This window comes from Budorcas taxicolor, chromosome 2 (genome assembly GCF_023091745.1).
Source record: "Budorcas taxicolor isolate Tak-1 chromosome 2, Takin1.1, whole genome shotgun sequence".
Classification (NCBI taxonomy): domain Eukaryota; kingdom Metazoa; phylum Chordata; class Mammalia; order Artiodactyla; family Bovidae; genus Budorcas; species Budorcas taxicolor.
Window position 1 is genome coordinate 43074571 of NC_068911.1, and position 27816 is coordinate 43102386.

A 27816-nucleotide genomic window follows, 5' to 3' on the forward strand; every position below is an offset into this window, starting at 1 on the left:
GAGAAAGATCTCATTAGTCACTTTTGAAAGATTCTTATGGATCAATTTATTATCCTAAAAACAAAGGAGAACAGTTGCATACTTACTGTGTTTTTTATATAAACTGAACATAAGGGTAACTCAACAGTCCAATAATCAAAATGAGGAAGTTTCTGTTTCTAAAGTGATCTAGCTGAGAAATGAAGAATGACAGAATATCACCATTTGACAAACCCCTAATAAGATTCTTGACCTAGGGAAAGAGCAAAGGCTGCTAAAATTATACAGAGTAACAAGCAGATATTACAGTGCCTTGGAACTATTCTTTCAAAACAAAAACAGACAGAGGAACATGGTCAAAAACACCACAGGGATGCAAACAGCAAAATAAAGCCTGAGACAATCTGCAGGGCAAGTGTGTTACAAGAAAAAAGGACGATGGGAAACGGAAGGAGAAACTATAAATTAAGAGGCTTATCAGTTCAGTTCAGTCACTCAGTCCAACTCTTTGCAACCCCATGAATCGCAGCACGCCAGGCCTCACTGTCCATCACCAACTCCAGGAGTCTACCCAAATCCATGCCCATCGAGTTCATGATGTCATCAAACCATCTCATCCTCTGTCGTCCCCTTCTCCTCCTGCCCCCAATCCCTCCCAGCATCAGAGTCTTTTCCAATGAGTCAACTCTTCACATGAAGTGGCCAAAGTATTGGAGTTACAGCTTTAGCATCAGTCCTTCCAAAGAACACCCAAGACTGATCTCCTTTAGAATGGACTGGTTGGATCACCTTGCAGTCCAAGGGACTCTCAAGAGTCTTCTCCAACACCACAGTTTGAAAGCATCAATTCTTCAGCACTCAGCTTTCTTTATAGGCCAACTCTCACATCTATACATGACCACTGGAAAAACCATAGCCTGGACTACACAGACCTTTGTTGGCAAAGTAATGTCTCTGCTTTCTAATATGCTGTCTAGGTTGGTCATAACTTTCCTTCTAAGGAGTAAGCGTCTTGTAACTTCATGGCTGCAATCACCATCTGCAGTGATTCTGGAGCCCAAAAAAACAAAGTCAGCCACTGTTTCCACCATGTCCCCATCTCTCTGCCATGAAGTGATGGGACCGGATGCCATGAGCTTAGTTTTCTACATGCTGAGCTTCAAGCCAACTTTTTCACGCTCCTCTTTCACTTTCATCAAGAGGCTCTTTAATTCTTCTTCACTTTCTGCCATAAGGGTGGTGTCATCTGCATATCTAAGGTGATTAATATTTCTCCCGGCAATCTTGATTCCAGCTTGTGCTTCCTGCAGCCCAGCGTTTCTCATGATGTACTCTGCAGAGAAGTTCAATAAGCAGGGTGACAATATACAGACTTGACGTACTCCTTTTCCTATTTGGAACCAGTCTGTTGTTCCATGTCCAGTTCTTCCTGATCTGCATACAGGTTTCTCAAGAGGCAGGTCAGGTGGTCTGGTATTCCCATCTCTTTCAGAATTTTCCAGTTTATTGTGATCCATACAGTCAAAGGCTTTGGCATAGTCAATAAAGCAGAAATAGATGTTTTTCTGGAACTCTCTTGCTTTCTCCATGATCCAGCGGATGTTGGCAATTTGATCTCTGGTTCTTCTGCCTTGTCTAAAACCAGCTTGAACATCCAGAAGTTCTCGGTTCACGTATTGCTGAAGCCTGGCTTGGAGAATTTTAAGCATTACTTAATTGTCAACATCTTTCTAGTACTTTCTCTCTAGGGTCACTTGGAAATGAAATTTGGAATAGAATTAACACTTCTGGATCATCTATTCTGCTTCACGCATTGTGCTAGCTACTTAAATCTCTCATTTAATCAAAGTATTTTTGTTATTAGTGCCTTTTCACAAATGATTTTCACAAAGATGTTGAAGTGAAGTAAAGTGACTCAGCCGTGTCCGACTCTTTGCGACCCCATGGACTGTAGCCTACCGGGCTCCTCTGTCCATGGGATTTTCCAGGCAAGAGTACTGGAGTGGGTTGTCATTTCCTTCTCCAGATCACAGAGATGTTAGCTGACTTAATTTCAAAGTCTGAAAGCTACTACGTGAAAGAGGCAAAAGTTAAACCCGAATTAGTATATAAATCTTTATGACTTATTTCTTACAACTCTATTTGCTTTCCAAAGGAGTTATACTGATTTTAAATGATACCAGAACCAAAGATAGTCCTCCTTCATTTTTTTGGTGAGAGAACTGGGTAGTTTTAATACTCAACAGGGACTACCATGCCAGGAACCAAATTCCTATATTAAACCAATACCCATTTTCATATATCTAATCTAACAGTCTATTATACCAAATCTCTCCTTACCAGTTAGACTGCGTGTAGTCAGTGGAAGAGCAGAAATATTTTATTCAACCTCTACAATATTTTCAAGTATTTGGACTATACAAGTTGCCCTCTATGTTTCAAAATCTATGAATAATCATCTTTCTACAAAATTTCCCAGATTTATGTTAGTTTACTTGGAAGTACTAAATCTTTGAATTTTACTATAAAATGAAGATTCCAAAACAAGTAGTATTCGATTTGCTGAAAGCACTGTAACAAAGGATTCAAGACTAAAATTAAAAAAAAAACCTTTAAATTCTATGTATGATATAGCTACATTAATATTAGAATATGAGAACATGGTAAAAGCTATCACTTTAAGAGAACTTACTCCAAAAGTACTGTGCCAGATACTTTATAAACGCTTCATTTTGTATAAACGCTTCCTTTTGTATCTTCCAAAGTGTTAACTCTATTTTACAAGCAAAGTGACAATGGTAAGAAAGCTCAAGTAACTTGACCAAAGTAATACAGATAGAAAGTGGTAGCTGCTGCTGCAGTTTATACAATTCCAAAGCTTTTACCTCTTATTGTCACAGTTTGCTGCCCCCTAATTCCTATCTGGTAAACATATCTTTGCCCACAATTCTAAAACCGTTATTGAAACACATACAGACTTATTTAAACCTATTATTAACTATATCCATTAATTTGTCATAGCTTCTAAAGTAAAATAATTTAAAAGTGCCTAAAGAATTATCATTAGAAAAATTCAAGTAAGGCAACAGAGTTTCATGACGTCCTGAGAGGTCAAGAACAGATAATTCACACAACAAAACCTCTATCACTGCTTGGGAGTTACTGTTCTTAAATTGATGTAAAGATAGTAAGACCAGGATACCATCTTAAGTATTTAAGACAATGTCAATACTGTAAACCCACCAGCCTAAAGGCTGAACCAAAGAACCCATTTTCAAAATCATGTTACCTTTAATATTTACTAAGTGAATTATGAATATTATTCTTATAGTCTGCTCTTTAAAGTCTTATTATCAAATAACAGAAAAGATGTAACCATAACTTGGACAATTTAAACTTCTCAAAGGCTATTACTTCCCCAGTTCCGATGTTTCAAAGTTCTTCATAAAAGAATAATATCTGAAAACTAAGATGAGTAACATCCCCCAAACAGGAAATCTTCAGTCTATCAGAGTCTGAACCTAAATACATAACTTTTTAATGTGCAAGATGCAGTGAAAAATAACATGTTAGTTGTTCCTGTTGTTTAGCAGACACATTCATTAGACTGATTAAGGGCACCCCAAGAATCATTGTCTACGACCTGCCAAGTAATAGATGAAGCCTTCCCTCCACTGCTAAAACTGTCATCTGTTGGGCATAGTGATTCAGAAGTTTGGGCGTGAAGGCAGTGTTATAAGGCAAATCCTGGCACATCCTCAAGGTAATAGGCTCAAAGAAAACAAACTGTGCCCACCTATACGGCCCACAAACACAGTCAAGGGTCACAGAGAGAAGACGATCCAAGTCACAGCCATGCTTTCTTGATGGAATGGGATTCAGATGATCAGGCCTACTCAATATGCATTTTAGATCTTTGTACACCTGCAGGTCTCAGCTTGAAAGGACTTCTTCTATCTTACTGTTAAGTTCTTCAAACAGAATTACTCTTTGCACCGTCAGAGGTTTGTTAGCTTGGTCTCACAAAAGGCATTTGTTTTTGGTTTCACGATATGGGAAAATGACATCATCTGCCTCTTCTTTTCATTTTATTACATCGGGTACCATGTGACTTCCCTGGTGGCTCAGACGGTAAAAGCGTCTGCCTGCAAAGCGGGAGACCCAGGTTCGATCCCTGGGTTGGGAAGATCCTCTGGAGAAGGAAATGGCAACCCACTCCAGTATTCTTGCCTGGAAAATCCCACGGATGGAGGAGCCTGGCAGGATACAATCCGTGGGGTTGCAAAGAGTCGGACACGACTGAGCAACTTCACACAACAACCATGTGGCCAACGTGTCAAGTTGATCAAACACATTCCCAGACAACAGATTCCATCTTAGGAGATGCAGAGCTATTTCTTCCATTGACTGAAATATCTGAAAAATAATTTTTTTTAAAAAATGGGAGAAATTAGCAATTTCCTCTTAGAATATTACAGACTTGATATTAAAACTTTGATTAGCTCAGTAAAGTTGCAGGATACAAAATCAGTATACAAAAATCAGTTGCGTTTCTACACACTAACAATCAGCTTCTAGAAAGAGAAATTTTAAAATACTGCCTTTGGGACTTTCTGGTGGTCCAGTGATTAAAACTGCACACATCCACTGCTGGAGCTCCAGCACACTCCCTGGTGGAGAACTAAAATTCCAAGTTCCGGGCGTGTGGCTAACAACAACAATCACAAACTTCGACTAGATACAATACTGCCTTGCAGATAAAATACATGGGTATTTCAGAAAAAAAAATACGACAGTTTTTCTACCTTCTCATTCTTGCTATAGATATACCAGAGAATCCATAAGTAGCATTTAAAGGAAAGCACTATTTCCTCCCTCAGTTGTTTATATAACAGAGAGTTTAATTTCCCATCTACAATGGTAGTTTTTCATTTGTCACAAGACATAATTGATCCGTCTTGAAAAACTTGCATGCTGTTGTCCTAAATTTTATTTAAATATCTGCCACACTTAATAACAAGTTATTTAAATTTTATTCCATATGTTTTAATCATTACATGATTCAGCAGATGGTATCTGTGAAAGGTGTAAACTATAAGGAAATCAAAAGATATGGATTCAAGCCTCTTCCCAATTATGTGAATCTCTTAACTTCTCCGAGCTCAGAATTTTCCTTTCTAAAAATTGCACCTCCCTATCAAAGATGTATGAGTGAATTATAAAATAATATACTCTATAAAAGGTAAAGCAACATCAAACTTTAGGTAGTTTTATTACTGAATGACACCAGGTACAAAGACTTACTTCTATCAACCAATACTAAACTGGCAAACGGAAGATTCTAAAAGTAGTATCAGGACATTTTCCCAACAATGCTTCATCCTTTTAGATAGTACAAAAATTTAGTACATAGATAGAGAAAACGTTTGACCCACAGAGAGTTGGATGCAACTTTCACATTCACTTTTTTTCTAAGGACAAAAATATGCATCTCTTTGGGAGCTGGAAGGGTAGGTAGAGTGGAAGGCAGGGTTGGCAGGAAAAAAGCATATTCTAAAACTATCAGACTTTCATTTGGTTTTGTAAGGATGGTAAGCCTGCTTAACACACAGTCAGGCTGCAGAGAAGAGTCAACTCTAGAAAGTTACAGCGTGGAATATGAATGATTTCCAGTTAAGAGTTTCTACCAAGTTTCAGAGTCACATTTGACACTGCCTTTCCTGGGGACTCCCTGGTGGCTCAGACGGTAAAGAATCCACCTGCAATGCTAGAGACATGGGTTCGATCTCTGGGTTGGGAAGACTCCCTGGAGGAGGAAATGGCAACCCACTCCAGGATTCTTGCCTGGAGAATGCCATGGACAGAGGAGCCTGGCAGAAGATTCCCTGGAGGAGGAAATGGCAACCCACCCCCGGATTCTTGCCTGGAGAATGCCATGGACAGAGGAGCCTGGCAGGCTACAGTCCTTGGGGTCGCAGAGAGTTGGGTGCAACTTTCACATTTACTTTTTTTCTAGGGACAAAAATATGCATCTCTTTGGGGGCTGGAAGGGTAGGTAGAGTGGAAGGCGGGATTGGCAGGAAAAAAAGCATGTTCTAAAACTATCAGACCTCCATTTGGTTTTGTAAGGATGTTAAGTCACTTTTACTTTATTTTTGTTTCACAGATGTCAAATATTTCTGTTTGAAGTACACAACCTCGGCTGGGAAAACATGAGAAAGCCAGGTTCAGAAATTCTCAGAGACCCAGGTTAATAGGACAACTCAAATAGATATTAGGGCCTGTGACAGAGAACTTGAACCGGCTCGGCTAAAGCAGAGAAAGAAACTGTGCTTTGTGCAGTACCAATGACAGGGAGCTCTGCGTCCCAAGCTTTCATTGCTGGGCAGAAAAAACTATTTGGAGAAATAAAGCCATGGCTGAATCTTCCGAATTTCTCCCCCAACCATACGGTCTTGAGTAGAAGAAGGGAAAAGTAAAGTCTACAACCTTAGGAATTAGAAACACCAAAGTTACAAGCAACCTCTGCCCCAAACGTCTCATCTCTCTAATACTGAAATCTCTAAATCAGAAATATGTGTTAAAACTTCTTGGCTTGCCATATTTCTTCCTCCTTCAAGCTGGCCCCAGAAATGTGATGTCTGGCTATGGAAAAGTGACATTAAACACAGTCATGTATATTTAAGCTTAATTATCACGCAGCACGGTAACAATTCTGCATATCATTAAATGTGTCACATGAGCCCTGAAAGCTTTATTTGGCTACAGTATCAAACAGCCATACAAGCTCCATTTTTGTAGTTTGCTGCTTATGCAGCATGTTCATCTGCTTGCAACTTTAAAAAAATTAAAGGGAACATTGCTCCCTACTGAATATGTATATAACAATGAGAATTTCAAATTTTTCATTTAGAGTATTTTTCTAGCAGTATGGGTTCCAAATTTACGGTTCAAAGAAGATTACCGCACAAAACCTGAGGAAGAAATAAACTAATATTGAGTTTTTTAAACTAGATGAGAAACCCCGTTATACTTCTGTCTACTCGATTTTACTTGTTTTTCCCTCAGTTATTCCTTTTGCCTCATTTACAAACAATGCTTCTCACAGACATACAAAAGTGCTTTCCTTCATGTACTTTAACATTCAAATTTCCATATATCAAAACATTTTAGTAAAATTATTGTTAGGCTGGGATAGGATAAAACCTCAATACATTAAGACTAGTTTATGATTATTAAGATAAATAAGAAAAAACAGTAGAATGCCATGAGACAAGAAGAAAAACAGGAACAGTAAAAATATTAAGGAATTCATATTTCTTCCAAATCAGAGGTTCCCTAATTTTAATGTGCAGCAGATTCATAGAAACCCCACGGGTCTAAGAAATCTGAACCTCTGGAAAATGAATGATATACATGCCTTCTAACGATTATCTCGGTACTGTTACAAGTGATCTATAAGTCACATTTTGAGAAATGCTATCCTAAAATAGAATAACTTAAAACAATACAGGATATTTGCACATAATTATGTGCTTAGCAAAAGTAATATATAAAATGAATTTTTTAAAAAGCAGATAAAGAATACTACCTTAATAGAAAAATGGAAAAAGGTTATAAATTTACAAATGGCCAATAAACATATGAAAGATATTCCACTTTACTAATAAAAACATACAAACATGATATTTAACATTTTTGCCAATCAGATGAGCAAAGTAAGAATAACAGAACACAGTATAGGAGAGGGTGCAGAGAAAGGAATATATTCAACATTCCAACACTTAGAAATGCTTTTTTTTTTTGGCTGTCCCACACGGCTTGCAGAATCTTAGTTCCCCAAACAAGGACTGAACCTGGGCCAGAGTAGTGAAGTGTCTAACCACTAGACCGCCAGGAAATTCTCCATTTTCAAATACTACTGGAGGAAAAGCAAACTAGTTGGTATTTCAAAAAAATAGCTATGGACATTGAAAGCCCCTAAAATGTATATAATTTGATTCAGCAGACCTATTCTACAATTTATGCTAAGAAAGTAAACACAAGTACACATGATATATAACTGAAATGTTAGTACAAAAACCCAGAGACAATCTGAAAGTCTACCAATAAGGAATTGGTTAAACTAAGGTACAAGCAACACATAACACACTCAGTAAAAATGATGAGCAGGATCTGTATACACTGACTTGAAAAGACAGTAACAATACAATACGTGAAAAATAAAATTTTAAATGGTTTACAAAACAGCATATAGTCTCACCTTTGTCAAAAATATACATACATGGAACAGGATAAAACTACCTGAATTGCTTAAAAATATAATATTATAGGGACTTCCCTGGCAATCCAGTGATTAGGACTCCCCACTTCTATGTCAGGGAGCTCAAATTCGATCGCTGGTCAGGGAATTAAGGTCCTACAAGCTGCACAGCATGGTCAAAAAACAAAAACAAAACAAAAAAGTAGTAAACTATTATAAATGCTGCAATGTTATTTTAAAGTCTGTCGCATGTTATTTGTGTATGGGAAAATTAAGTCTGCTAAATCTATGAATGTGTGCTGACAATACTACTACTTCAATCAATGATTTACTGGCTGTTGATTAAATAACAAGCCAAGGGACACAAAAATACCCTACTACAGGTAGCAAGAAAAGCAAAAAAAAAAAATGATGACCAACTTAGAATGGGTCAAAAATTGATTTTGAATACTGAAAAAAATCAGATCACCTCTCAGCTGAACCAAATATTGTTTTGTTTGTTTAATTGCTTCAGTCGTGTCTGACTCTTTGCAACCCCATGGACTGTAGCCCGCTGGGCTCCTCTGTCCATGGGAATCCCCAGGCAAGAATACTGGAGTGGGTTGCCATTTCCTTCTCCACACACCACTATAAGTGGTCATGATAAGGGGGGCTGGTTTAGGGAAGCCTAGACATGGGGAGGAAGAAGAGGGTCAGCCGAGGTGGACCCTCTGGAAGTGGTGGCCAGGAGGGGCTCAAGTGGGGTTCCCTTGCTGGAGAGATGGGATAAGGTGGGGCCAGGCCCCTGAAACCAAGTGGTAGGAGTGGGCATGGGCAGGTTGGGTAGGTGGGCACTGTAGGGACATGGGTGGGGCTGGGCCTGGGGCTCAGAGTGGCCAGGTGGCGGGGCAGAGGCAGGGTGGGCACTCATACCTCACTGGGTGGGTATGCTATAAGGGGGTTGAGTCCTCAAGAGGGAATAAGGGTGCTGTTTAGTTTTTGCCAAGGACCATGGGGTGGGGTGGGGGTTGGGCAGCCCCTGTCCCCCCTTGCTGGGGCCAGGAGGCCTGGAAGAGCCAGCCAGGGAGGGAGATGGCGGGTGCTCATGCCTCACTGGTGACCGAAGAGTTCCGGGACACGTTCTTGGGTGAACCAAATATTATGCACAGTTAAAAAAAAAAACAACTTTGATATATATTCTAAATTGCTTTTCAATAACACAATGAAATAAATGCTTCTAATCAGGATCACGTGAGTATGGATAGCAACAGTCCTTTTTCCTAAGAGAACCATCCTTGAAGAAGCTGTAAGTTTCAGAGAGGACACAGAAGATTGAGGAAACCAGGAAATACTGACAAAATACAGCAACTGATCACATAAAGGTTAAAAGATGTTTTCATTCTTTTTGATATACTATCTTTTACTATAGGAATCTGCAGAATCTCAGCTGAATAAAGGGAATTGCTGGATTAACTGGAGGGAACAGTCTGAGGCATCAAGAACCAGTAAAAAATGAGGGGTCTGGCTGTTATGCCCAGAGTCCGAGTCCCCAAAACTGAGAGAATAAGACGTCCACAGCAATGTAAAAGCATGAAGGGGTTTTATCTCTAGCTCGAGCTAGGGCTCCCGCCACATCCAATGCAGTGGAGTGGAGCGGAGCAAGAGCCCCGAGCCCAGATTTACAGCAGTATTTATAGGTTTAGAACAAAGACAGAGAGTTGGCGAGGGCTGATTGGCTGCAGGAGTTTCCTAGTATTTACTAATTGGCTAATCTTTATTGGCTGCAGGGGTTTCCTGGTATTTACTAATTGGCTATTGGCTGCAGGGGGATGTCTTTTACATCCTGATAAACTCAAACCAGGTTACGGGGAGTATGCTGATTAGACAAGTCCTGGCATCCGTGGGGATGACCTCACTGGGCAATGACTCAGCTTTTCCCGTGAGTCCTACCTTAGTCCCTGAAGCCTATCATGGCGTTTGTTAGGTCCCAACATTCCCCCCGTCCTTTGATCATGGAGAGGAATCCTCCTCTTCATTCTGAGACATTGCCTGATATTGTTGTCTCAGCATCATCACTTGAACTGTACTGATATGTTCTTTTTACAAAGGTCCAAGGTCGAAGAATAAATCTGGCCACCAAGTATTGGGGGGGTTCCAGTAGTCGAATTGAGTACCTCATGGGTTAGTCCATTACAAAGTGTCCAGGTGATCTTAGCAGGTTGATGTGGGTTAGCACCAGCAGTTCCGGAGTGGAGAAGGAGGGAACAAGATAATCAGGGGCCCTACTAAGGAAGATATGAGAGTTGTGAACCAGGGGGATGAGTTGAACCAGGATTCAAACCAATTTTGAGACAGTTTTCCTTCTCTTTTTCTCTAACTCAGCCCTTTTCTTATCTTGGCCAGGGACTCCCTGACTACCCCCGAGTGATTCACATAAAAACAACATTCATCCCCTAAGGCAGCACATAGGCCCCCTGAGAGACTTCATACTCAAGATACTTCTTGGGAATTGGGTCGGAGGTCTCTTTCTTCTGTAACTTCTTCCTGCTGCACATGGGCGTAGGCCTGCCTAGCAGAGCAGAAGTCTCTCTCTACCTAATCTAAGTTGGGGTTTTCCACATCTGAAACCAGCTTCTATTCTTGTAGTAACAGCAATTTAGTTGGCCCCTCTCAGAGATGAAATAGACAAGGGCCAATAGGAGACCTAACAGGATGGTCATCTCTGGTCCCCGGAAACAGAAGGCAACATTTGGGGTGAGGGTTGCAGGGTTTGTGACCCTCTCTGATTGGTAGGTGGTGAGGCAACAGAGCTGTGCTCCAGGAATCTTGTATTTAGTCTGAAGTTACCATCTTCCCCCTGGGTGGGGGCTCAAAGACATTGTTATGCATATTTCTTGGAACCAGGACTCTGTCTGGAGGCTGTACCAACCTTTGATTGTTTCTGTTTTTGTATCCCCTCCCTTTCCTGATTAGCAATTGTTTGAATCCATGCTTTGGAATTCAGAGAAGGCCAAGGAGGCTGAACAAAGTCTATATCCTACAGATAAGAAATGGAGAACACAGAACAGATCTGTACTCCAGAGCCCCACAGAGTCCCGCTCAGTTTTAATTTTAGGGAACTAGGCAACTATGACTGTGATAACTTCCTGTCAAAATGGGGCATAGGACTGCCCCAGCTTGGAGCAATACAAGCTCTAATCTGAAAGCACACCTACAGCATCACCTAGTTATTTCCCAGGATATCTGAACCATAGCTACTCTATTTTGACTTTTAATTGTAAACTTTTCCTTAATAGCCAAAGCAGATTTCACTGTTAATGACGTCAGTGTTTCTCTAGGTACGAGAAGATGCAAGAATTGGGATTCATAAAATCTTTTCCTGAAAAGATCTAATATCTGAAGGCCTGTTCTGCCAGTTTTTCCCAGAGCACAGAGTGCCTCATTTCTGATTTTCACCCTGAACTCCTTTCAGGGGCATTGAAAGTCGGCAGTTGCGGTGGCCAGGATTTAATCTTTGTAGATGTAGATGGCGAGTGTCAGTCTTCAGTTGGCAGAGCGCCTTTTTGCTCATAAACTTGACCATGATTTTGAGGGGGGCATTTCATGACCATTTTATCCCATGGTGCTGAGAATGTCCATTCTCAGGTTTGGCAAAGATTCTGTTGACAGGCCACTCAATGTGCTGTTACTGGACTAGGCCATAAAACAGCATCCAAAATTCTCTGGACCACCTGTCTTACTAGCTTCTTGGTCCAGGAAAATATTCCCTCTTGTTGCTTCTTCTCATGTCTACAGTTACACTATTACCATCATTGATCTCATATGGGACTATATATTATTCTATTAGAGGCCTCACACACATATTTGACAGTGTAAGAAACAGCAATTTTGTAAAACAGGTGAAATACAAATAACATAGCCAGCAGTATTAGTAAAGTCACAAGTAAGACTTATGTTAAGAACTTCCATTAGATATAGCCCAGTATATCTCAGGTCCTCTGCACAGTGACCTGAATATGACTATAATAATTTTTAAGTAAATTTTCTCAGGGCCAACCAGTTAGAGTCTGGTAGTAGAGAAATTTACCAAGGTAACCCAGAACTAGACACAGGTAATTGGCCACGAACCCAACAATTGGATTGATTTTTAAAACTAGCATAAGATCAGGCCTACGATAGAAAAGCATTTGACTTATATGAAAAGGTCTAAGAAGTCAAAAAAAAATAAATGATCATATGAATCAGGTCCAGCATCTCGGGGAAGCTATCTCCCTCTGATGTCGTTGTCTTCTCATCCTGGTGTAGCGTAGTTTCTCCTGATAAAAAAAGTCCTTCCATCCATGTTGGAGACAGTCCCTTAAATTATGTCTTTTTCCAGTCCTGGTTGCAGGTTATGAGGCATCTGATCTTCATCCAAAGATAGATTACTGAGATAAGCTTCAGAAACAAACTTAAGGTGTTCTTCAAGAATTCAATTAAATTTTACATTAACATGACATAACAGCAAAGAACTATCTAAAGATGAGTCTTACTAGATGCAGACCTCCATTAACAAACTGGTATTTAACATTTTGAAATATCTTTTTCTCCTTAAAGTTACCCTTATTTTTATTAAGTATAACCAAATTAAGGCTAGTTTGTTTGCAAAATAGTTCTGTTCTCTCTAATTTTGGTCTGATGATTTTTATAACCATAATTGACATCTATTTTAGTTATTTTACCATACATTATAACACGAGCAGATTTATTACTCATTTGATAATCTTTTCCATATAATTTAACCAACCAAATAAACACAGTTTAATATCTCTCTGGGATGCTCCAGGGGCCCTCTGAAGCATCCCCAAAGTTAGCTAGAGATATAAAAGCTCATATCTCATTTACATTTTTTAGAAGTTTCTTCACTTGAGGTTAATTTCCTTGCTGACAAACTTGTAACAGATATAATATTTAACTTATATCAAACCTAGGTACAATGAAAATATTCTACTTAATGTTAATTACTCTAAGACATGTCTATATTAGATAGGTCAACAAACAAACGTTAATATCAGGTATTTAACATTGAATATTTCCCAGTTCACATGAACCTGGAATTTATTGTTTAATTTAGAATTACTTCATTTGTAAGCACTTACCTTTTTTTAAGCCAAATAAATAGAGCTCATATACAAATTAACCTCAAAAATATTACCCAGAGACATACCAAGAGAGCCCTGGTCTCAAGGCACAGGGAAAGAAAATCAAGTTCTACATATTTAGACAGCTAGCTTCAAGTCTTCTTTTTTTCTTTTTTCTTTTTTTTCCCTCAGTGTCAGGAGTTAGAGATGGTCTAGATAAGTATTACTCTCCCGATCTTCATGGTCAGTCATTACAGACAAAGGGGTGGAAGAGCTTTGACCCATAATGACGGAGCTCACAATGAACACACAAAAAACCAAAAATGGCGCCGGCACACAAAGAAAGGCGATGGACAGAAGACAAACAAATATGGGCCGAAAACACAGAACTAGGTCTATCCCGGGTTACTGTTGTCTTGCTTCCCAGTGTTATCTCACCACAAGGCGTCCACTGCCCACCAGATTCAGAGTCGGGAGAGATGTTCCTTCCCAATCCCTCACAGAACCAGCTGCCTTCCAGAGTGAATGCTGGGCCCCGGTCTTATGCTGGCTGCCAGTTGCCTTCCAGCGCGCTCACTGGGCCTTGGTCTTACACTGGATAGGACGACTAATTCACCTCTGATTAGGCCTAACAAGAGCCAGCTGCCTTCCATTGCATATGCTGGGCCTCAGCCTTACGCTGGACTTAACCAGACTTAACACTGGTGTTCAGATATCTTTCCTCCTAATGAGGAAACCCCTTCTACTGGGAGAGTGTTATTCTTCCCAGTTAAAGGGATCCCAGACGAGCCCCCAAATGTTATGCCCAGAGTCCGAGTCCCCAAAACTGAGAGAATAAGACGTCCACAGCAATGCAAAAGCATGAAGGGGTTTTATTTCTAGCTCGAGCTAGGGCTCCCGCCACATCCAATGCAGTGGCGTGGAGCAAGAGCCCCGAGCTCAGATTTACAGCAGTATTAATAGGTTTAGAACAAAGACAGAGAGTTGGCAAGGGCTGATTGGCTGCAGGAGTTTCCTAGTATTTACTAATTGGCTACTCTTTATTGGCTGCAGGGGTTTCCTGGTATTTACTAATTGGCTATTGGCTGCAGGGGGATGTCTTTTACGTCCTGATAAACTCAAACCAGGTTACAGGGAGTATGCTGATTAGACAAGTCCTGGCATCCGTGGGGATGACCTCACTGGGCAATGACTCAGCTTTTCCCATGAGTCCTACCTTAGTCCCTGAAGCCTATCATGGCGTTTGTTAGGTCCCAACACTGGCAACAGTTTTCAATGCCCTAACCCTAAGAAAAGACATTCACTTTTCTACAGAGCAATATAAGATATGTGGAAAACTAATTTCCGATTAAGTGAACTGATGACTATTTCATCAGAAAACAAAAAGGACTAGATACATTTAACCCTACACTTTAATTTTTATCAATGTGTAACATCAGGAATCTGATATTCCCCAATTTACCAGTTCTCTTTTGATGATAAAAAGTTCAGTTCCATTCAGTTCCGTTCAGTCGCTCAGTCGTGTCTGACTCTTTGTGACCCCGTAAATCGCAGCACGCCAGGCCTCCCCGTTCATCACCAACTCCCAGAGTTTACCCAAACTCATATCCATTGAGTCAGTGATGCCATCCAGCCATCTCATCCTCTGTTGTCCCCTTCTTCTCCTGACCCCAATCCCTCCCAGAGTCAGGGTCTTTTCCAAAGAGTCAATTCTTTGCATGAGGTAGCCAAAGTAATGGCATTTCAGCTTCAGCATCAGTCCTTCCAATGAACATCCAGGACTGACCTCCTTTAGGATGGACTGGTTGGATCTCCTTGCAGTCCAAGGGACTCTCAAGAGTCTTCACTAACACCATAATTCAAAAGCATCAATTCTTTGGCGCTCAGCTTTCTTCACAGTCGAACTCTCACATCCATACGTGACCACTGGAAAACCATAGCCTTGAATAGATGGACCTTTGTTGGCAAAGTAATATCTCTGGTTTTTAATATGGTATCTAGGTTGGTCATAATTTTTCTTCCAAGGAGTAAGCGTCTTTTAATTTCATGGCTAAAATCACCATCTGCAGTGATTTTGGAGCCCACAAAAATAAAGTCTGACACTGTTTCCCCATCTATTTCCCACGAAGTGAAGGGACCAGAGGCCATGATCTTTGTTTTCTGCATGTTGAGCTTTAAGCCAACTTTTTCACTCTCCTCTTTCACGTTCATCCAGAGGCTCTTTAATTCTTCTTCACTTTCTGCCATAAGGGTGGTGTCATCTGCATATCTGAGGTTACTGATATTTCTCCCAGCAAACTTGATTCCAGCTTATGCTTATTCCAGCCCAGCGTTTCTCATGATGTACTCTGCATAGAAGTTAAATAAGCAGGGTGACAATATACAGCCTTGACGTGCTCCTTTTCCTATCTGGAACCAGTCTGTAGTTCCATGTCCAGTTCTGTTTAATTTTTATCGATGTGTAACATCAGGAATCTGATATTCCCCAATTTACCAGTTCTCTTTTGATGTTAAAAAGTAAAAGCCCCTAAAATAAGTTGAGTATTTGTTCTGAAGAGCAGCAATAAAGGGGATGCAATCTTGGAAGACTGTCTTCAGAGGCTGGCTACAAAGCCAGACCCAAAGAACTCAGGTGGGAAAGGGAGGAGATGGCAACTGTGAAGAGGAAAGAAAGCAGGCAGAATCCCAGAAGAGACAATGACAAAAATGGGCCCTGGGGGCTTGTCAGCAAGGCCCTGCAACAAAAGAGGTTAGCAATTCTATTCCAATTCACACTTTCTGTACAGAAAGTGATTCCTCTTTCTCAGCTTAGATTTACTTATCTGGACACACTACACATGTATGTAACATTTTGTGTTTCCAATTCAGAAATTAAAGGTTGCCTCAAACACACTGGCTACAATGGGAACAGGAGGATATTCTTTTGTCTTCTTTCAGAGTTTTCCAAGACTGCATTATAAGGATTAGCAATCACTACCTCTGAAGCTTCTTCTCTCAAGGAAATTATCATCTTCTTAGAGAGCACAGTACACACTGAGAGCATATCACTGCTCAAAGTGCTAGATTCCTTTTCCTAAAACTCATGTGGGTTTTGGCCTTTTGTTTTCCATATCTTATTTAAAAAAATAAATTCATTCTCAGGATACTGTTTTCTGGTTGCTAAAGGGTATATAGCTCCATATTTAGTTCATCGGAGAAGGTAATGGCAACCCACTCCAGTACTCTTGCCTGGAAAATCCCATGGGTGGAGGAGCCTGGTAGGCTGCAGTCCATGAGGTCGCAGTGGGACAGGACTGAGCGACTTCACTTTCACTTTTCAGCTTCATGCATCGGGGAAGGAAATGGCAACCCACTCCAGTGTTCTTGCCTGGAGAATCCCAGGGACAGGGGGAGCCTGGTGGGCTGCCGTCTATAGGGTCGCACAGAGTTGGACACCACTGAAGCGACTTAGCAGCAGCATATTTAATTCATAGGGCCTAGATTCTTACTAATCTCAAGGTATCACTTTGCTACTTTATCGAATTTTTAAAGTCCGTCTCGTCATCTACTGATTACACAAGATAATCTATTCTTCCAGTGTGCTGAGTGATGGGGCTTAAAAAAATACAGGAAAAACAAATAAAGTTCAAAACGAAAACGAATAGTAGGCATCAAAATCCAGCCCATCTTACAAATTATACATTACTTTTAATACTAGAGAAAGCAAAAGATCTTTTAAAACTAAAAACAAAACTGGAAAGTTAAAAGATGGCGAGAGTCTGGACTTAAAAAAAATCAGGTTGAAATTCCAGCCTCATTTCCCTTTTCCATTAACATGTGTTCAGAAAATTCTCTAATATCAAGCTCCTGATTTTTTTTCCCCTTTAGCATGGTTGCAAGTTTTAACTATAAAATTAGTTTAATGAGATAAACTTTGGGGACCAGGATTTTTTTTAGGCCTACTAGCCTAGTTGTTCGGAGAAGGCAATGGCACCCCACTCCAGTACCCTTGCCTGGAAAATCCCGTGGATGGAGGAGCCTGGTAGGCTGCAGTCCATGGGGTCGCACAGAGTCGGACACAACTGAAGTGACTTAGCAGCAGCAGCAGCCTAGTTGTTTTCTCTTAAACTTCATTCACAGCGCATTCCTTGGATCCTCCAAAACTGTTGCTAGTTCTCAGCATAACAAACTGTAACTCAATGATAGATTCATCGTTTCTGATGCAACAGTCAGTTAAAACTAATTTCTACTCAAAGAGGAGTTGTTACTCTTCAAACATTCACACCTAACCTTCTGGAAATGCCACTATTAAAAACCTTCACTTCTTTCCTCAGGACGCTGTGACCCTTCTTCTCCCAAATTTATACTGAACAATTCCTCTCATACATATTTCAAAGTCTTGTTTTTCATTTGCACTACTGCTCTTTTTGTGGGCAACTGCAGCTTTAAACGTCTCTAATTCTAGAGATTTAGGGGTTAAAAAACGCTTGAGGCCAACACTGCTCTTCCCTGTGAAAGAAGGTAAAGATGCAGTAAGAACTGTTTCCTATCACATGTCTCCTGAAGAAAAGGAAGTCAACAGCAGTCTAACATCAACAACTAACATGCACGGAATAAGTTTTCAGTATGAAATCTCATAGTTTTACTAACACATCGGAAATTTAAGACGGGGAGAGAGATTTTTTTGCCTGTCAAGTGGGCAACAGAGGACTTACAGTGAGTTTAAAACCCCCTCTCTTTGCCCAAGGATGACGTGCTCACAACACTGTGCTATACAAAAAAAGAACATGCACTTTACTAGTTATCTTCTCCTCAAGCCTCCCTGCTTCAAGTATCTCAATCATGGCTGGGGATCTCCCTAGAAAAACCCACCTAAACGTTCAAAGCACAAAATAAAGCTCAGAGCAATGCAGTACCTAAGATGAAAAAAGGGATGAAAGAACCTAAAGTCCGTTCTTCCTCTATTAATAGGGCACTGGTAGATTTAGGGGAGATGTAGAAGCAGGGAATATTAGTGGAAGAGAAAAAGAAAAAAGAAAACACGGAGGAGGAGGAAAGAGAAGGTAAGACAATAGGCTTTACTAATTGTTGAGGTCCTTTAATGGACCGGAACCTGGGGGTCTGGAGTCGATGATAAGAAAGTAAAGGAGAGAAAGAGGCTGATAGTCCTTGATTTATGGAGAAAGCCAATAAAGCCCCTGGCACGGGGCTCGCTCAGTTCACGGAGGCCTCAGGCACCCTCTCGATGTGGTGAAGGCACACAGCACCTTCTTGAGAGGGTCTTAGAAGCCTGGGCAGGAAAGTGAATTCAGAGGGCCTCTGTGCTCCAAACAAATAGCCTGATAGAGAGAAAGACACACACGAGGAACAGAGCTCTGATGGAGCAAAGGTGTTTTAATTAACATGGTGTGGGCATATATACTGTCTTACAACGTAGTTATTCTCAGCAAAGATAAAGATTAAAATTCGAGACTTAGAAAACATAGGCGAGAGAGAGAGAGATCTCTCTCATATTAAAGAGAGAGTTGTAAACAATTACTTTTACCCTATGGTTCACAAGAAGGAAGAGGGTACTTCTCTCCGTATAGAAAAACTAGTGAAGGAAATGCCTGGATTCCTCAGCCCGGGGAGAGGCTTGCCTCTCCTCTTAATTCCTGAGTAGTCAGGAATTAATAAGGAACAGAGAATTCCTGACAGATCCAAAACAGCACACAGGAAGCCTCCTGTTCAATGCTTCCTGACACTAATTCCCTTATTTTCCTGACAGTTTCGGGGGGGGGGGGGGGGGCGGTGTAGAGGAGGAACCTGTTATTTCACTAAATAAAAGGCAACACTGTAAGAAGAATTGCATCTCGATTTTCTTTTATTTTCAGCTCTATCCTTGCAAGCCTGCCCACTTAAGCTTTTAGGTCACTTTCCTATCTTATTACCTCTATGTTGTGGTTTGGTACTTCAAGCAAACTTTTTTTTTTTCTCCTTCTTCTTATGGAGGAAAAAGATGGTATTGATTTGCTTAAAAGTATGGATGGGAGAAAAAAAAAAGGACGGATGGAAAGCATTATCTTCAGGAGTAAATGTTTCTTAATAACAGAACTACAGATTTATCTATCCCTTTGACTGTCAGCACACCACTAAAGGTTAAAAGAAGGCTCAAGAGGGAGGTAACATCCCCCTTGTCAAGTCTTTGTTTCCGTGCTCCTGCGGTATTGGCTTTGCCAAGTAACCCAATTTCCGTACATAAACATTACAGGTCTCTCCAAACTACTTCTATAAAATAAAATATTGTTTGATCAACCTTATAGAGCAGTCATTTATTCCTATAGCTGCAGGTCTGCTCTGCTGCTCTATCTGGCTACATTCAGAAGGGAACCAAAATTCAAAATTTCATTTATTCTGGGCCCAAAACCAGACTTTTTGTCCTTCCCAGATATTTTGGAACTTCGTGTTGACGCCTCTGCCTAAATTAGTGGCATATGTTTTTCTTCTTCTAAGAAAGAAAGAACGAACGAGCCACCCCTTATTCTCTTATTGAGGAAGGCACCTAACTCTGAAAAAGGCCTCTAGGAAGATGTTAAAATGTCTTGAAATGTTTAACAGCACCTTATTTCAGAGGCTATGGATGAACCTCCCCGCGGTACCCCAGGGCAAACAGAGCGTCCATGGGGGAAGCGGGGAAAGCCTCGAGGAGGAATAAGTAGACTTTGCAAAACTGACGGGAAGGAGGAGAGGGGACAACTTTCAGGACTAGAAACAGGCAGCAGTCCAGATGCCGCGACGCCACCCGCGCCCCCGCACCCAGCCCTCGGAGCGTCGTCCTCCCGGCCAGCGGCCGCGTGCTCCACCCACAGCCCCCAGCGGCCCGGGAGCGCCACCCGCCCCCGCGGCGCCGACCGAGCCCCAGGCGGGGCCGAGGGCGGCGCGCAGGGAGCGCGGGCCACACTCGAACAGGTTGCTCGGCGCGGGCTCGGGACGAGAGGGTTAATCCAGTCCGCGCGCCCGGTCCGCCCCGCCCCAAACTCGGGCTCCCCCGCCAGCCCGCCGCCCACCCCTCCACAGCGCGGCGCCCAAGGCTTTTGTTCCGGCGGCGACGAGAATCAGGATCCCTGAGGAGGAGGTGCCGCGGCGGCTGGTGGCTCTCCGGCGCAGGGTTAGACCGAGGAGCGGGCACCTCCTCAGTCCCCACTCCCGAGTCCTTTTCCCGCTGAGCCGGACGGGAAGGGGCCGGCACGACCCGGGGCTCACCCCACACCTCGGGGCCGGGCTCCCGGGGGGCTGCGGCGCCGGCCGGGGGCGGCCGCAGGTCCCTCAGGTAAACGGAGCCAGCGAGGCCCACCAGCGCCCGCCTCGGAGCGCCCGCCTCGGAGCGCCCGCCTCGGAGCGCCCGCCTCGGAGCGCCCGCCTCGGAGCGCCCGCCTCGGAGCGCCCGCCTCGGAGCGCCCGCCTCGGAGCGCCCGCCTCGGAGCGCCCGCCTCGGAGCGCCCGCCTCGGAGCGCCCGCGAGCTTTCGCGATGGCCGGGCGCGTGCGCACGCACGGACGGCGCAGGCGCGCTGCACACGCTCGGCCGAGCGCTCCTAGTTTGAGCCCAGCTTGAGATGTGAGGTGTGAGGTGTGAGGTGAGCATGCTAAGGATTCTGTAGCCATGATCGAGTCTCTGAAGGTTTTTGAGCTGAAAAGTGATTAACAGACCTTTTGAAAAATACTTCCCTGAATAGAGTAGTGGTTAGCCAACGCTGGGGAGTAGGGAAGTGTGGAGATACTGATCAAACGGTACAAACCTTCAGTTAGAAAATGAATAAGTTCTAGAGACCGTATGTGCAGCATGGTGACTATGTGGTGATGGTGGTGGTAGTTTAGTCGCTAAGTTGTGTCCCACTCTTGCAACCTCATGGACTGTAGCCCACCAGGTTCCTCTGTCCATGGGATTCTCCAGGCAAGAATACTGGAGTGGGTTACCATTAACTTCTTCGGGGGATCTTCCTGCCCAGGGATCATGGTGACTATAGTTTATAATAATATATTATATACTTGAAATTTGCTAGAAGACTAGATCTCAAGGGTAATCACACACACAGAAGCGCACACATGCACACACACACGCACACATGCACACACACACAGTAACTATGGGAGGTGATGGATATGTTACATAGTTTGATTGTGTAAGCATTCCACAATGTGTACATATACTAAAACATCACCTTAAATATATACATTTTTATTTGTTAAAAAAAAACCCTCCTGTAGTAGACTGTAATCTCCATTCTAGTCAAGACTTGTCTTTATACCTGTAATACAGACCTAATAAGTCTTTAGTGAAGTTGTGCAACGGTGACAGTGTGAAGAATGGCTTTGAAGATGGGACAGGAGGTGTGTAACCACTGGAACTTTACCAGAGGACCTATCCTTGCCTTTAAACATGACACTAGAAGCACACACTGGGGGTAAGGGCCATAAGCCCTTTTTCTTCCCCTTTATCCAAAGAAAAATTAAAGGGGAACATGCAAGGACAGCCATTAAGGGGTAAAGAGGTCATGAAAAAACAACAGCAAGGTTTGTATGTAGAAGGAGGGAAGGCAACTTGCTTTGTCTTGTAATTGTTTTGCATGTTGTATGAAAGCACCTGAGTGGTCTATACTGTGAACCAGTGTGGGCATGCAGATGTGCACACTGCCCGTCTTCTAGAGTGGGCAGAGGGAAAACTGTGAAAGGATAATGACAAAACCCAGGGCAGGACACCTCCATTTCCTGCTTCGGGAAGACTATGACCATGAGGGCTCTTTTTCTCAGCCAGGCCCCATCTCCTGAAAACCAAACTTTATTCAAGTTGATTTGAAAATTAAAAAAAAAAGCCTACTTCAAATAATTTCTAGCTCTGAAGAACCAGGAAGGAATAAAACAACAACAATGCAAAACCTTAGGGAGGACCTGGAAAAGCTACTTTGTCCTAATCAGAAATCGTGCTTATAATCAGTCAGATTGTTTTCTACTCATACTGGGAAAAGAGAGTTTCTGAGCTTACAACAGAAGTTTTTAACCTAGTATAAACAAAATGTAATGTTTATACGCATTTTTCTAGGGAGAAGATTCATAGTTTTCATCATATCCTCAAAGAGTTTCATAGCCCTGAAAAAAAAAATAAAAGATTGAAAACAACTGGTTTAAGGAATTCCCTGGCGGTCCAGAGGTTAGGACTCTGTACTTTCATTGCCGAGGGCCAGGGTCAATCCCTGGTTGGGGACTAAGATTCTGTAAGCCGAGTGGCTTGGCCTAAACAGATAAATAAAAATTAAAACACATACACACACCTTCAATCAGTTTAAATAGAAGAAACATCAAACATGAATAACTAGCAATAAAAAAGGAAATATGTGATTTTTAACTGAGCAGATCTAGACTCAGTGACCGTGCTTTATATATTTGCCTGCTCATTTGTATTTTTATAGCAGCCAATTAATAATGCTGTAATGAAATCATTTCTTACACCTTTGCAACTTAGCTGTTCGGAGCTAAGAATGTGAGGGCTCATCTGAACCTCCTTAATTCCCCCTTATTCCAGCAGAGTGGTATCAGCAGGCAACTGCAGGAAGATATTATCTATGGTTTAAAACCCTGAGGTTTTAAAACGTTGGCTTTCTCTTCAGCTCTAATTTAAACCTGAGAGGGGATATTACATGTCAAGTGAGAGTCACAAAATTTCACATCTAGCATTTGGGGGAATCCTCTGTAAGTAAAAAGGTAACGGTTTTTTAATTTAAAAAATATTTATTTTTATGTATTTGGCTGTGCCAGGTCTTAGCTGTGGTATCTGGATCAAAAAATTGTCCAGGTGAATTCCCTGGTGGTCCAGGGGACGTGGGTTCTATCCCTGGTCAGGGAACTACATCCCACATGCCCTAACAAAGACCTTGCTCAGGCAGATAAATACATAAAAATAAATATGTTTTTACATTTTCTTATATTTGTTGCTATAATTTTTGGAGCCCTGGGTGAGGCAGGCAAATCCTGTGCAGTCCTCAACTCAGCACCACTGCTTTGGATATGAAACATACCTTCAGAGAGGAAGAAAGCACAAACAAACAGAAACACTGAGGCTATATACTGAAAATGCCATCAATCTGCTTTAAATATTTTTTACCTTAAAATATTTTGTTGTGCCCCCTTCAAGGACAGGCTTTGAAGAACTCTGTAAATAACAGGAAGTTCTAAGAAAGTCTGTGATGATGCTATTTATTTTACTTTTTTCAACTTTCTATTTTGTATTGGAGTATAACCAATTAACAGTGTTGTGGTGGTTTCACATGAACAATGAAGGATCTCACCCATACATATACGTGTATCCATTCTCCCCCAGCCAGGCTGCCATTGAGCACAGTTCCCTGTGCTATATCGTGGGTCCCTGTTGGTTATCCATTTTAAATATAGCAGTGTGTACCTGTCCAAGTCAATCCTAAAGGAAATCAGTCCTGAACGTTCATTGGAAGGACTGATGCTGAAGCTGAAGCTCCAATTCTTTGGCCACTTGATGCAAAGAGCCCACGCATTAGAAAGACCCTGATGCTGGGAAAGATTGAAGGCAGGAGGAGAAGGGGATGCCAGAGGACGAAATGGTTGGATGGCATAACTGACTCAATGGACATGAGTTTGAGTAACCTCTGGGAGATGGTAAAGGACAGGGAATCCTGGCGTGCTGCAGTCCATGGGGTTAGTCGGACATGACTGAGTGACTACTTGCAAAAAGTTTCAAAGCTAGTAAGTTTTAGAGCCAGGATCCAAAGTGTGTAATGTAAAAAGTTTTGGTTGCAAACAACAGAAATAGATTCTAGCTAATGTGTGCCTGCTGTGTGCTTAGTCGCTCAGTTGTGTCCAACTCTTGTAGCCCGCCAGGCTCCTCTGTCCATGGGGATTCTCCAGCCAAGAATACTGGAGTGGGTTGCCATGCCCTCTTCCAGGGAATCTTCCCAACCCAGGGATCGAATCCAGGTCTCCCGCATTGCAGGCAGATTCCTTACCATCTGAGCCCCCAGGGATGCCCCTACAAGAAGGGTCTTCTAGCTAATGGAGGTGAAATTTATTGAAGGCTATCAGGTGGCTCACAAGATGGAAAGGACATGCCTGCATGCTAAGTTGCTTCAGTCGTGCCTGATTCTTTGTGACCCTGTGTACCATAGCCCACCATGGTCCTCTGTCCAAGGGATTCTCCAGGCAAGAATACTGGAGGGGGCTGCCATGGCCTCCTCCAGGGGATCTTCCTGACCCAGGGATCAAACCTGCATCTCTTAGGTCTCCAGCATTGGCAGGCAGATTCTTTACCACTAGCACCACCTAGGAAGCCTCTCCAAGAAGAGTCTGAGAACAGCTTAACAATCTCCTCAGAGCATCTACAGTCCTTTGAATGATCACCGTGGCTGTAAAGCAAGGATAAGCCAGCATCAGTTACCTGGCCTAGCTTAGTCTCATGACTGGGCAAGGGGAGGCCACCTTGATTAACCAATCCAGCAGACCCTACACACTGAGGGAAAAATAATCCCTCACGGAAATTAGAGTGCTTGAATCCAATGAAGGCAGACCTAGGGACTTCCCTGGCTGTCCAGTGGTTAGAATTGGATCATAAAGAAGGTTGAGCATTGAAGAATCGATGCTTTTTAATTGTGGTACTGGAGAAGACCTTTGAGACTCCCTTGGACAGCAAGGAGATCAAATGAGTCAATCCTAAAGGAAATCAACCCTGAATATTCATTGGAAGGACTGATGCTGCAGCCGAAGCTCCCAAACTTTGGCCACCTGATGTGAAGAACTGACTCCTTGGATAAGACCCTGATGCTGGGAAAGATTGAAGGCAGGAGGAGAAAGGAGGCAAGAGAAGATGAGATGGTTGGATGGCATCACCAACTCAATGGACATGAGTCTGAGCAACCTCTGGGAGACAGTGAAGGAGAGGGAAGCCTGGTGTACTTCAGTCCATGGAGTTGCAAAGAGTTGGGCACAACTTAGTGACTGAACAGCAGCAGTCATGGTTAGGACTCAACATTTCCAATACAAGGGATGTGAGTTCCGTCTCTAGTGGGAGAACTGAGATCCCACATGCCGTGAGGCCACAAAAATAAAGGCAGACCTAAACAGTAATGGGTGTACTGTATATTTTCCCCAGTGTATTTTTCCCAATAAACCCAAATCTGTCCATATGTAAATTCTTGGCCTTGTCCATTGTACTATTCTACTTCTTAAATATGGTAGCAAGCTAGAGCCCTTGTTAGCTAGATGTCAGAAAGTTGACAGAGGAAGAAGGAGGTCACAAGGGACGAAATGGGGTAGGTCAGATTGCACGGTGATTTTATAAATACTTCTTTCTGACCAATATGGTATGTTCTTAGCTAAGAGTGATTCTGATTTTTTTCCCCTTGGTCCAATGAAAATCAAACAGAGTTAAACAGACCTGGGTCTGATTCTCTGTTTCACCACCTACTGTCTGTCTAACTCTGGGCAAAGCATGTAACTTCAGTGAGCCTCATTTCTTCATCTGTAACATAAGCTAAAACCCACCACCTTACCATATTGTTATGGGTTTTAATTGAGCAAACCTGTTAAGCGCCTGACATATAAAAGACTCCCAGTAAATGTTACTCTCCCCCTAGTCCCTGTCCCAGTGGACTAAAGAAGATTGTATGGAATGAGTGTTTTTAGTATTCTGAATTGTATGATTCATTTCTTCTGCAGCTGTAGTTTTTCTTACAGAAGAATATCCAGTTATTTCATGATGCCCTTTGCACCTCCGAAAAACACAAATGGTCCCAAAATGCAGACAAGATGAGTACCCGGACACCCTTAAACCATCAGCTTTTGAATGACCGGGTAAGTAATAAGAACTAGTTTATTAGTTGAAATCATGCTTTAAAGGGAAAAAAAAAACACATTAAAATTTTGGTAATCAAAACATGAACAGGAATTGCTTAGGATTGTATAGTGGATAAAAAAAAATGAAGGATTTCTTCAAAAATTTTAATTGAAAAAAACTGAAATAAATTTAGAACAAAAATAAAGAAAACTTTAATCGAGCCCCAGTTACATGGCCAGAGTTGGCAAGAGATACAGAGTTCCTGCTTAGAAAGGAAGATCTTAGGGACTTCCCTGGTGGTCCAGTGGCTAAGACTCTTGGCTCCCAGGGCTGGGGCCCAGGTTCTATCACTGGCCAGGGAATTCAGTCCCACATACTGCAACTAAAGACCTTGTGTGCTGCAACTAAGACCCAGTGCAGCCAAATAAATTAATAAATATTTTTAAAAAGATTTAGGAGGTGAGAAGACGGAGTGTCTGCCAGCTCCCCTTCACCTCCGTATCCACCTGGTCTTCAGGCTCTGTGAGTCTCCCTCCGAGGCCTCTTCATCCAGACCCCTCTTCCCCTTTGACTGGCGCACATCCAGCTCCACATTCTCAGTTCACACACTCACCCCCCTTCGCCTGGCACATTGCAGTAACCCCTCAGCTGGTTTCACTGTCTCTAATCCATCCTCTATTCTGGTCCCAGAACGATCTTTCTAAAATACCAAACTAATCCTATGAAGCAAAAGCGATAACACAGTGCTCCAAAGGACAAATTCCACCCTACCCACCGTGCATAGCACTGAGGACCCTTCATGTGTTTTAGTCACTGAGTCGTGTCCGACTCTTGGAGACCCCATGGACTATAGCCGGCCAGGCTCCTCTGTCTGTGGGATTCTCCAGGCAAGAATACTGGAGTAGGTTGCCATGACCTCCTCCAAGGGATCTGCATGACCCACGGATCGAACCCAGTGTCCTTTATATCACCTGCATTACCAGGTGAGTTGTTTTTTAATTTATTTGGTTGCAATTTTTGTTGAAGCATGTGAACCCTTAGTTGCAGCATGTGGGATCTAGTTCCCAGACCAGAAATCAAACCCAGGCCCCCTGCATTGGGAGCATGGAGTCTTAGCCCCTGGACCACCAGGGAAGTCCCAGCAGGTGAGTTCTGTAACACTGGTTCCACCTGGGAAGCCTGAATAGCTTTTGTCAAATTTTATGAGAATTTCTAGGGAATTCCCTGGTGGCCCAGTGGCTCAGAGTCTGTGCTCCCAATGCAGGGGGCCTGGGTTCCATCTGTGTTCAGGAAACTAGATCCCACATGCTGCAAGAGTTTGCATGCTGCAGCTAAAGAGCCCACATGGCACAACTAAGACCCAGTGCAGTCAAATAAATAAAAATGTTTAAAAATTTCATGTTACTTTCTAGGTGAGCAATGATAAGAGAAATAACAATTTCTATTAGAAATGATATTTATTTTGTTGTTCAGAACTCCCATTTTATCACCCCCCCCAGCCATTTTTATTTTGGTTTAGATAGGTTCTAGTTTGGAGTAAAAGTATTTTCAAAAATCTTAGCCTGCCATATGTAACATAGACAGGCAATGGGACTTTGCTGCATGGCTCAGGAAACTCACACAGCAGCACTGTATCAGCCTAGAGGGGTGGGGTTGGGAGGGA

The 27816-nt window shown here is 42.3% G+C and overlaps 1 protein-coding gene and 1 non-coding gene across 2 annotated transcripts in view; one reads left to right on the forward strand and one right to left on the reverse strand.

Annotated features, from left to right (window-relative positions):
• LOC128060232 (liprin-alpha-1-like) overlaps positions 1-27816 on the reverse strand; it is a 102220-nt gene that overhangs the window by 53212 nt on the left and 21192 nt on the right. The window lies entirely within an intron of this gene.
• Positions 4093-4165, forward strand: TRNAC-GCA (transfer RNA cysteine (anticodon GCA)). Its single transcript has one exon. It is a non-coding gene; the product is annotated as a tRNA-Cys (tRNA).